This window comes from Budorcas taxicolor, chromosome 22 (genome assembly GCF_023091745.1).
Source record: "Budorcas taxicolor isolate Tak-1 chromosome 22, Takin1.1, whole genome shotgun sequence".
Lineage (NCBI taxonomy): Eukaryota > Metazoa > Chordata > Mammalia > Artiodactyla > Bovidae > Budorcas > Budorcas taxicolor.
Window position 1 is genome coordinate 41,680,877 of NC_068931.1, and position 12,521 is coordinate 41,693,397.

The window sequence follows — 12,521 nt, forward strand, 5'->3', positions numbered from 1 at the left end:
TTAGTTCAGTGCTGAGAGTGATGTTACAGTTACCTTCTGCTTTGGGATCATTTGGTGGAAGCAGATTTTTAGCAACTGAGGACTTCTTTATGTTATGGTAGTTTTGCCTATATTTAGTCTGTTTCCCTATTCATTGTCCTGAGTGGCTTAAAGATTCCTCTTTAGCCCTATGGACTTCTCTGATGGTCCAGTGGTTAAGACTCTGTGCTCCTAATGCAGGGACCTGTGTTTGATCCCTGCTCAGAAAACTGAAGGCTTCCCAGGTGGCTCAGTGGTAAAGAATCCACCTGCCAATGCAGGAGACGCAAGCAACGCAAGTTTGATCCCTGGATGGGCAAGATCCCCTGGAGAAGGAAAGGACGACCCACTCCAATATTCTTGCCTGGAGAATCCCACAGACAGAGGAACCTGGCAGGCTACAGTCCACAGGATCGCAAAGACTCAGACTTGACTGAGCACACACATAGGAAACAGATCCAACATGCCTCGAGGTGCAGCCAAAAAAAGAAAAAGATTTCCTCATTCATGAGCACCTCTCCTGTCAGTGTTGGGAAACGTGGCTTCTGTAATGAATGGTTTTTCTGGACGGGTTTGAGTGAGGGATTGTGTGAATGTTTTGCCTCTTTGCTGCCCTGCAGAGCCCACAGGCTTCTTGGGCTTCTCCCTTCCGCCCTGCCTGTCCTCCAAAGCATGCCTCTTCCTTCCTTTAGAACTTCTCCCCTGAAAAGCGGTGCCTTTGAAGACTGCCCCTCCCAGTCTCATTCACTCCCAGGACATGTTTGCACCTCAGGGCTTTTAGGTGACTTCCCTGGTGGCTCAGATGGTAAAGCGTCTGCCTACAATGCAGAAGTCCCAGGTTCGATCCCTGGGTCGGGACGATCCCCTGGAGAAGGAAATGGCATCCCACTCCAGTACTCTTGCCTGGAAAATCCCACGGACAGAGGAGCCTGGTAGGCTGCAGTCCACGGGGTCACAAAGAGTCAGACACGACTGAGTGACTTCACTTTGGGCCCTACCACTAGGCTCCCAGGTTGTCGTCCACTCAGTTTATCCCAGGCTACTCCTGCCTTCAAGAGTCTTGCGGCAGGATGTGGAAAACAGACTACAGAGGCTGGGTGTTTTATTTTGCTACTCAAAGTCATTTGTGCTTTGTTTTTGTGGGGTTTCTTTTTTTTTTTTTTTTTTTTGGTCTTAAGGTATATGAGATCTTAGTTCCCCCACCGGTGATCGAACCCACATCCCTCTGCTTTGGAAGGCAAAGTCTTAACCACTGGACACCAGGGGAGTCCCTCAAAGCCTTATTTAAAGCCCAGCCATTCCGTTGTCCATCTCTACTGGAAACTGGGTTCCATTTGCCCTTCTTGTCCGCCACTGGCTTGGGGAGGACATACTGGAATATCCAGATGTGTGAAGCTGCTGTTACTTCAACTGCCCAGAATCCTTGGTATTTTCAGGATGAACATAAAAGGAAAAAATGTACCTTGTGTTTTAAAATTTAAAAAACCTTCCAGCAAAATGAGATGTATTAGAGTGATTTTCAGCTTCTCGGAGGTTCTGGGAGGGTCTTTGGTTCTAACATAATTCAGTGCCATGTGATAAACAAAACCTCCCAGAACATGATGTCCTCAGAGGGAGAAGCAATGAGATGTGTCCTCGGTAGTGTTACCATCAGGAATCTCTGGAGGGACCCTTCCCTCCCACGACTCTGTCCACCCCACCATGGACAGGCGCTGAGCTCAGGGGAGTGGACACGGTCCTGTCCCAGCAGGTGGCCTTCAGTCTCTGCTCATGTCCGTGTCTGGGTGTCTGGCTGGGGCGTTTCTGCTCTCATAGGCACCAAATTGACCCGAGCTCAATCCCTGGGTTGGAAAGATCCCCTGGAGGAGGGAATGGCTCCCGTATACTTGCCTGGAGAATTCCATGGTCAGAGGCTGGTGGGCTACAGTCCATGGGGTCACAGAGAGTCGGACACGACTGATTGACTAACACAAGACAGGGCGCCAAGTCACAGTCCACTGCCTCCTGCTATTTGTCTCAGAGAGAAAAAGCATGAGTCTGTGACCAGGTGCAGTAAAACAGTCTGCGACTTCTTCGCTGCAACCATCCTTCCTGCCAGATGGAGATACATACACAGAGACTCAGACAGAAAGGCACAGGAAGATGAACTGGGCCAGGAGTCACCCAGGTCTCCCCGGGGCCCCCTTCAAGCACAGTGGGGACCTGGGATACAACAGTCCTTAATCAGAGAAGCAAACGGAAGCTGTGGGCACCTCTTCTAGCCCGAGGCTCCCAGCTGACAGGGCTGCACAGAGGGCCTGCCCCTTGGCCATCACCGCATCCCTCAGGGCCTCCATCAACCAACTCCCCTCCATGGGAACTGGCTCTCTCTTTGTTAGAGAACCTTGGTCCTCATGGAGTCATCCTACATTGATGCAAGCAGTATGAGATGGAATATGTCTCTGTAAACATCTGGTTTCGGATGCAAATTGTGACCATCCAGAACAGAGTATGGGATGGTTCCCCGGACCAGTGGCCTCGCCCTGCTTGTCCCCTCTCTACGGAGCTGGTCCCATGCTGTCTCTTTCCCCACCTCCTGTGAGCAGCTGCAAAGGGCAGCCTTCCCAAAAGAAGAAAATTACAACATGGAATTCCACAGTTATAGCTGCAGCTCCAAAGATTTCTTTTGTGTGCAAAAACAAAAAGAAAAAAAAAGTCTTTCATCTGCCAAGATTTTTACTTATCACATATGAAAGGGTACCGTCTTCTACACATTTTGAAATGCTTTAAAAATGGGTATCAAAGAGTCCGAGGCCCATTAATCTAAATTGCTTTAACACTTAGAGAAGAATAAAAGGCACTTTCTAAAATCTGCAAATGAGTGTAACCTACAAAATTACAGATTAAATGCTGGGGGCTGTGGGGTAAACCTGAGTTTCTCAGCTTGGAACAAACATCTTTAAAGGGAAAAAGAAATATTACTTCAATATTTTTAAATCATGTTTTGAAATAGATGAGAAAAAGAAAGGTATGTACTTCGACACGATGGAAAGAGGGAAAAAATTTTTAGTTCGGCTAAAACTGGTTGCCATTAAGTTCCATTCAATAAAGATTCGCAAGGAGGGCTGAGCTCCATAAATGGTTTATTTTTTACCACCTTTGCAGAAACGCTTGAATCTCAATTCTCTCCCCAAAAAGAAAGATGCACAGTTCTCAAAATTCTCAGACCTGAATTCTCAACTGATACAGTTGGCAGGAAAGAGGTCATCTCACTTTTCTGTCTCTCCATTTAAATTTATTATCCAGTACTCTGATTGTAAAAATAGGACAGAAAGCCTATAATATTTGATTGTCTTGATTTCTCAGCCCCAGCCGGGATGAGAAAGCCATAATCATGTAATAACACCTTCAATTTACATCCTCTGTGTCTCTAAAGAACTAATTGACTCTTACCAGGCAATTTAAAAATCTGATTAATCCCATCGTCATCCTGACATGTGGGTTCTGTGGAGAAGGTATCTGCCATCCTCAATGAACAGCTCGTGAAGTATCATGGGTGAGGAAGACCAGGATACACTGTGTGCCAGGCTGTGTCTCACCATTTGTATTTTTTCTCTCATTGAATTCTCCTGCCATCACTTTATGGTTGATGCTTGTGACAGATTGTAGATAGCCTCAATTCTCCAGCCTTCCTGTAAAGAAGCAGGTCCAGTCCCCAGCCCCTGAGGTCTGGCTGACCATGGGACTTACTCTGGTGAATGTAAACAGGTGGGATATAGGCAGAGACTTGGAAAGGTGTGCATAATGGGCTTCTTGAAACATCATCACCAGGCCAGCCTAGGAGACATGGAGCCTAGTTATCCCATTATATCCATCTGTCAGACATTAATGAGGCTACCTTTGACCAGCCAGCCTGCAGCCAGCCTGCCCACTGACCTCACACACATGTACAAGCCCAGTGGAGATTTGCCAACTCTGTCTAAACCAGAAGAACCACCCACCAGAATCACAAGCTTAAATAAATCCTTTTTGGGGACTCCCTGGCAGTCCACTGGTTACAGCTCAATGCTTCCAGTGCAGGGGACATGAGTTCCATCCCTGGTGGAAGAATTAAGATTCTGTACGCTACATGGCATGGCCAAAAAGTAAAAAATAAATAAAATCTTTTTCACCCATGACATTATGCAACAATAACAAAATAATAATAATCAATACAGCACTAACCCCACTTTACAAAACAGAAATGTTGGGCTCAGACAGACTTTGTAATTGGCCCAGGGTCTTCAACTCAAACCATCTGATTGCAAAGTGCACACGGAACCCATGTCATGGGAAAAAAAGTTGGGGAAACTCCATGTGTTAAACTTGAAAATATTTAAATTTTATGGCTATCCTCAAAGATTTTGAAAACAATTGAACAGAAGGAAAGTAGACCTATATTTTGGGTTGATTCATTAGGGCCAAGGAATAACACTTTCAAGAAAGCAAAATTTAAGTTAAAAAGAGGAATCACATGACAACATCCAGGGTGATTTACAAAAGCATGGTCACCTTGGAGGCTAAGTGACACCCCCAGATCAGTGACTCCCTCCCTGGGAATGATGTGTTGTAGGGATGGAAAAGGTACCTTGCCTACTCCAGGGTCCAGAGTGACACCATGCTTCAGACCTCTGTTGGCGTCTGGACAATCCTAAGACGTTGTGTTTAAGACCTCTGGGATGTGAATGAAACCTGGCCAGACTGGAAATGCATGTCCCCTCTGATGTGTCACTGTCCCCCCAGAAGTCTTGTCACCCACTTCCTTGGGTCCTCTGTGATGCAGACTTTTATGCTGCACAGGTAAAGTTTGGCCACATGACTGATGGAAAGTGGGGCTGGAGTTCTGGTCCTCTCTGTCACAGGGAGCCTTGTCACAGTCCCCCCAACCCATGCAATGCTGCAGAAGTGTGGTTGGTGTCACCACAGGGAGCCATGCTGTTAGGGGTTACCCCCCACTTTCCGTTCTCTGTCCGAATTCACATGGGTTCTGCAGATCAGAAGTCTCTTGACTTACCCTGGTGTGGGTGGATGTAGGCTCACCTCTCAGGATGGGGTGGGAGTCAGCTTGACCTTCCTCCCATGGTTTTGTGCATTTCATAAAAGGCCACCCGAACACCTCTTTGCAGAACCTAGTCAACACCTTTCAGTGTTGCTGGTCTTTGCTACATGCGTGCTAAGCCACTTCAGTTGTGTCCAACTCTTTGCAACCCTATGGACTTTAGCCCACCAGGATTCTCCAGGCAAGAAAACTGGAGTGGGTTGCTGTGCCCTCCTCCAGGGGATCTTCCTGACCCAGGGATCGAACCCAAGTCTCTTATATCTCCTGCATTAGGAGGCAGGTTCTTTACCACTAGTGCCACTTAGTGATCTACAAATCTTTTACATGTTACCATTTTCTAATATGATTCTGTGTTACACAGTGTCATTCATTGGTGAAAGAGAATTACATGATTGTCAAGCATTTTGGGGGCTTCCCAGTCGGCGCTAGTGGTAAAGAACCCGCCTGCTAATGCAGAGTCATGGGCTTGATCCCTGGGTCAGGAAGATCCCCTGGAGGAGGGCACAGCAACCTACTCCAGCATTCTTGCCTGGAAACTTCCATGGACAGAGGAGCCTGGTAGGCTACAGTCTATGGTGTTGCACAGAGTCAAATAAGACTGAAGCAACTTAGCACACACGCATGCAAGCGTTGTCAAGCGTAAACCTGATAATGTGTAAAACATAAATAAGACATACCTCTCTGGACTGCGTGGAGAAATTAGGGGTTGGGGGAGAACGACATAACTATAAGGAAAACTCCTTTGGGTAAAATGTTGATTTCCTTGCGCTGGATGCTGGTTTAGGGAGGAAGTCTGGCCCTGTGGAAGCCTGTTGTGATATGACCCAGCCACTAAGAGGGCTTGTAATTCTCTTCTCATTAGTTTATTCAAGTATTTATTTGCTTGAAGGCTGCTTCCTCTAAAGAAAGAAATTTGCATGCAGCGACCAAAGCAAGCAACCCAGTCTCTGTACCTACTTCCCATTGAGTTTCTGTGTTGTGTATTGTTTGTAGACTCCATCCATCAGTGGGAATGGCACTGGGGTCTTCTGTTGAACCTGAGTTTATATTTCACATTTGAGTGAGCTGTTTATGTCTGATGTAAAGGAAGTTTGTGCAGTGACTGCCCCCCACCCCCGCCATAGCCTTCTGATATGCCCATCAACATAAAGGCCTGATGTTATTTGGGGAAGAAGCTGAAACAGAGCACACACTCTCCGTGGCTTAGAGATGGGAGGTACTCTGTTCCACCCAGGAAGCTTCCCCCTCATTTGTCCCACACCGCAGCCCTGCACCCCCACCCCTTTTTCCAGGATCTACACAGAAGACTAATCACTTTTGGTGATGCTTATAAACAGCATGGAGATCCATTTAGAAACTAAAGTACGGAACAAAATTATGACCCTAACAATTTTCTGTACCGCTTTTATCTCTTCACAGCAATACAACAGACATCACCACTATTAGACCCTTGTCAGGGTCTCAGCAACACACCTCTCACATTTTGGGATGACAGCAGCAGAGTGTGGAACCCTAACTATCACTTCAGGTACATATGTTTATTAGGAGTATGTTTCCTAACATGTTTATTAGGAATAAACATATTCCCAATGATCTTTACCCCCGGAAGGAGCCGCCCCTGACTTCCTCTCCTGGGTGATGGTCTTTTAGACCCTGTGGCCTACGGCTTCTCCATTTCTCCAGCTGTCACTTCAAGGCAAGTGGATTCTCTTCTCGCTAAGCCAGCATTCCTACTCCATCCTTCTCGTCCTTCTTCCTGGGCTCAGAGTAGAGACCTGCACACCTCTCGCGATAGCAGCTACGTCTTTCCCGCGAGATGTGGGCTGGTCCAGCTCCGGGGCCACAAGCATCAGGTGAGAGGAGGGAGGAGATGGGTGAGGGAGGGATTCAGAGATAGCGCCAGCTGGAGGGTCCAGATTTAGGATGAGACGAGGCAGACCTGTGGTCGTGCAGCCCTTAGCTCAACCTTCTCGGCAGGGTGAGAGCTGGCGACATGTTGAGAGGAAAGGAATCCTACAGAGAACTTGCTAGTGACGGGGAGATGGAGGAGGTCTCAGGAAGAACCCTTGGAGAGCTCGACCCTCCGGACTGCCCTGAGTGCTGCAGGGTGACACCTGGCCGGCAGGTAAGTGGGGGCTGAAAGCCCTGTTCCTTCACCAAGCCCGGCACACCCCGCTATGTTGTGGGGAGGAAAGACGCCTCCTAATTTGCCGAGAGCATCACTTACACTCCCCAGGCCTTGTTGTTTGCATCTCCAGCCAGCTCCCAGGTGATGCTGAAGCTGCTGGCTCTCAGACCCTCTTAGGGGAGCAAGAGGGCCAGAGAAGGGAGGGCTGCAGTGTGGGCCACAGATGGCAGCATGGCCTAAGAGCCTGTATCCAAGCCCAGCTGGAGAGGAGAAGTAGGTGTGGGCCTGGCTTGGCTGGCCTGGCCTGGGGGCAGCAGTCCCTGCCTGTGGGCCTGTTCTGGAGACCCCCGAGGAGAAGCCTGGCTTCCCAGAGCAGAGGAAGGTTCAAGGGCAGATGCAGGGAGAAAGTAAAGCTGTCCTGGTGTTATGCAAGGCCCACCAGGCCTCACTGTGCAGCAAGGGGCTGGTTCACCACTGCAGAGAACAGGAATGGATGGGCAGGCTGCATTTCACCACACCAGCAAATATCAGTAAAAATCCCACAGACAGTGGTACTCAAAATGGGAGGGCGCCACGAGATGGGCGCCCTGATCTAGGAGCATTCCAATTGTTCAAAACCTTCTGAAAAGTAAAGTGGCAACAGATAACAACAGCCTCACAGGTATTGAAACAGCACAGCTCAGTAATTACTGTAATTATACTTTTAGGGCTCCATCCAAGGGAAATAAGAAATAAAGATCTTTGCACGTAGAGGAAAAGCATTTTTAAGTGACCCAAATGTCTAACGTTGGTACAAAAATGTTATTAATTTTTGTTATTTGAATAGAGTATTTATAGGCATTAAAATTATGTTTATCAGGCACTTTTCAGGCCTAAAACAGTACTTAGTGAAAAAAGTGGAATCCTAAAAATGCATAGGAAAAAAACAGCCAAGAAGAAAACTCACTAAAATGGAATGGTTCTTGCTGATGATGGGGTTGTGGGGGGCTGTGCTTTTTTTCCACTTTATATTTCCCACAATAGACATATATTATTCTTCCAACTAGGAAAAAAAAGGAGAAAAAGCATATTGAGTGAAAGTCCTGGTGGCTTGTTGTCTGGTACTTGGTGGTCTTGTGGCCTGTTGGCTTGGTGGCTTTGGGAGTCTTGGTGGCCTGTGGTCTGGTGGCCTGTTGGCTTGGCAATCTGGTGGCCTATAGCCTGGTTACCTGGATGCCAGTGCCCGTGGGCTGTGGCAGGTGAGGCACGTAGCCAAGTGTGCGGGTGACCCTCGGACCTGGTTTTGCCTGGCAGGGAGGCTCAGTTCTAAGCAGCCTGGGCGCTGGCAGGAGGCCACCTCGATGGACCTGGAATCAAGGCGGAAGCAGGCTGACAAACAGGCTGCATCCGCACCTCAGGCTCAAGTGGGTCCCCACCCTGAACTCAGGGGTTGTGGGAGCTTTCCTGAAGCTCCCATTTCTCAGGAGCAGACCAGTCACCAGAGGACCTTGTTATTAAATAAAATGCAGACTCTAATCCAGAGTGTCTGGGGCAGAGCCTGAGACGTCCATTCCTGCTAAGCTTCTGGGCAACAGAAATGCTGCCCATCCAGAATCCCTCTGAGTAGCATGGCCCCGGGGCAGTTCCTCAGTCCTCAGCATCCATTAGAGTCCCCTGGGCAGGTTGTAGACTCTGGGGCCCACACCCAGAAACTCCAGTCCTTTCAAAACTGGGAGGGTGCCATGAGATGGGCACCCTGATCTAGAAGCATTCCAATTGTTCAGAACCTTCTGAAAAGTAAAGTGGCAACAGATAACAGCCTCACAGGTATTGAAACAGCACGGCTCAGTAACTACTGTAATTATACTTTTAGGGCTCCATCCAAGGGAAATAAGAAATATCTTTGCATGTAGAGGAAATGTACGTTTCCTCTACGTAGAGGAAATCTGCATTTCTAACAAGCTCCCAGGCGATGGGCCCACACTGCAGTCCTCTCCTACTTCCCCAAGAGGATCCAAGAGCCAGCAGCATCAACATCACCAGGAAGCCATCCAGAAATGCAGATTATACCAGACCTGGGGAATTACAGCTGCATTTTCACACCATCTTGGGTGATTTTCTGCCCAGACTTCCCTACTGGTTCAGAGGGTAAAGAATCTGTCTGCAGTGCAGGAGGCCAAGGTTTGATTCCCTGCATCGGGAAGATCCCCTGGAGAAGGACATGACAACCCACTCCAGTATTCTTGCCTGGAGAATCCCCTGGACAGAGGCGCCTGACAGGCTATAGTCCATGGGGTCGCAAAGAGTCCATGGGGACATGACTGAAGAGACTTAGCATGTATCCATGTACAGGAGACTCTCAAAAAGTCTCATCAACCAAGGTCCTGCCATTCCCGCCCTCCCTCTCTGGGTGACCAAGGCTCTCCTCCCTCTGAAACCAACAGGGCCACTTCCCAGTCTCCCTACTGGTCATGCCGTGGTAGTCCCTAAATACCAGTACAGGGATTATCCCTGCCCACAGGGACAGTGTCTGCCCTCGGCTTACTTCCTTATGGTGCTGGCCACCACAAGACTGAAAAAACATCTCAGTCACTGTGGAGTTCTTACAGCAATTCCTTAAATCTGAATCCTTGTCTAGATTGGTGGGTGTGACCAATGGAAAACATTTTCCAGGAAGGGGAGATGGTACAGGATTGCAACAGGGAATCCTGGGAGCAGCTAGAAACATAACCCATCAGTTGCTGGTGGAATATGGGATTGCTTAAGATCCGTGGCTTTGGGATTTCAGAACCTGGAGTGAGAGAGAGACCTTATGTTCTTACCTTTTATGTTCCAGGTAGCTTCAAAGCAGTGCAGTGCGACAGAGTTGTGTCATTTCGCTAGCATGATTTCCTTTGAAAAATATTCTGTTCCATGATTCCTTTTAATATACCCTAACTTTAAGGAAGAAATCGTCCCCAAGAAGGTAGGCTAATAGAAAAGAAAGAAAAACTATTCTGTTTATAGGGGACATTTATTTGCTAAAGTATTTTTCTTAGCCCTGGGCAGAATAAAATATGCAATCTAGACTTTTCTCTTGGCTTGAATTTAAATGCAGTTGTCATATTTCATGCTAGTTGAAAATTTTGGTTTTGTTTTGTTTTAATCTGACAGGAAGAGGGGGAGGAAAGCTACTACTCACCAGTGGCTATTTGAAGTTTACTGATTGCTCAGAAGGGGGAAAAAAAACCACTCGTGTTATTTTTAAGCAATGACTATTTTACAACTAAGAAATTACTGCAATTTGACGCATGGAATCTAAGACATAGATAAGTGCAATCTTGAAAAATCGTCTTTTGGGAGCTTGACGGTAACAAAAAATAATCACGTCAATGCTACAGGCATTTGGTCATGGTTTAGTGAGAAATCAGCCCATGCAGCAGAAACGCACAGCACTCTCTCTGCGTTGTTGCAACAGGGAACGTGGAGCTGACTGCTGGAAATGACAAGGGCAGCCACTCTGCCCATTGGACACGGCAAATCCTGGTTGTTGCCTCCTTAAAGAAAATCACTTTAAATGACTTTAAGGTGAATTATGTAGTCTGACATACTTAAAATCATGCCTCTTTATACAAGGTATAGAATTACCCAATTAGTGTTCTCGCTCTGATTTTCCTTTGGAGAAAAATCCACTTGTCCCCTAAATTAAATTGAATACATTTGCACAACCATATCTGTTTTTAAAGCTTTCATTTACTGATAGAAATACCAATACAGGGACTATCACAGCAGTCCAGTGGTTAAGACTCTGCCTCCCAATGCAGGGGGCACAGGTTTGATCCCTGGTCAGGAAACTAAGGTCCCACATGCTGCAGGGTGCAGCTGAAAAAAAAATTTTTTTTAACTAAAAAAAATACAAGATACAAATCTCTGAATGTAACTGTAGCCTTTGAAAATGCTTCCATGCAAATTGCTTCCAGGTTATCGTGTAAGCTGTCACTTTCCAAAGGTGATGTCATAGCAACTTTTGATCCGACACCGTCAGACATCAGTGGACATGCGTGGCAGGACGGAGGGGGATGGTCTCTATGCCTCTTGGATATGATGGCATAAGCACAGTAACCTCTTTTGATTTTGAGAACTTTCACTGTGGAATGCATGAGTGTGCGAATGTGGTGGGGAGTGTGGGTTTTGTCTAGTTTAGAGTCAGCTCTTGTGAAAGCTCCCTACAGTGCCAGCTGGAACCTGGCCGTAGTGGAAAAGGAAGCAATCAACAGGTGACTCCTGGTGATGATGACCCAGGCCTGAGGGGCAGACAGGTCCATTGGGTCCATCCTGCCCTGCCCCTTGAACACTTCCAATGGCCCTTGAGCATCAGAATGAAGACTTCTCACCAACGGCTCATCCTTTCTTTGCTGTATCATCAACTCTGTTCCTTTTGGAGATAATGTTACTCAAGGAAATCACGAGCCTTTGCACTCTCCATGGAATGTACTTACAGATATCCCCATCAAGTGGAAGAACTGATTCTAGAAATTGACTCGTGATGGGCAGAGACCCCACAGGGGCCACTCCTACCAACAGTGTTACCTTATGGAGTTGTGGGGGTTTGTCTTGTGAGACAGAAAGAGGAATAAAAATGGTTTTGGAAAAGACCTTGATGCTGGAAAAGATTGAGGGCAGGAGGAGAAGGAGGTGATGGAAGATGAATTGGTTGGATGGCATCATCGACTCAATGGACATGAGTTTGAGCAAACTCCGGGAGATGGTGATGGACAGGGAGGCCTGGTGTGCTGCTGTCCATGGGGGCACAAAGAGTTGGACACAACTGAGCACCTGAACAACAACAATTCATCTTTTGTAACTTAAAGAAAAATATGTAAAATACAAACAAAATCTTGCCGTGAATTTCACATATCTGTTGTGATCAGTTAAGAGTGGACACAGATGAGAACAGTCCCGGGGAGGAAGAATCGAGAGAGGAAAGGCATGAACGGGATGCAGAGAAGCTGAGGCTGCCTGAGAAAGATGAAGACCAGCAGGAGCATCAGAATTTCCTGGTTAAAAAAAACAAGCAAAACAAAAACTGGTTTCATTTGGTCTTAAGCTCAAAGCACAGACCCGAAAGTCTTCTCTCTCCCTCATTGAAACAGGATTCTCAGCAGGCGTTTGGAGAGCTGGCACCACCTGTCACCTGTCTTCCAAAGCCCGCCTTTTCAAATAAAAATGTTGTACATAACAGTGGGACCTCCAGTAAATTTTATCAGATCCTCTGGAACCCAGTGCATAGAAGCTGATACATATTGAACAAATCGTGAAAGGTACATTTACATTGACTGT

The 12,521-nt window shown here is 47.1% G+C and overlaps 1 non-coding gene across 1 annotated transcript; it reads left to right on the plus strand.

Moving 5' to 3' along the window:
• Window positions 1-805: 805 nt before the first annotated feature.
• On the plus strand, window positions 806-877 carry TRNAC-ACA (transfer RNA cysteine (anticodon ACA)). The gene has a single exon. It is a non-coding gene; the product is annotated as a tRNA-Cys (tRNA).
• Window positions 878-12,521: the final 11,644 nt, after the last annotated feature.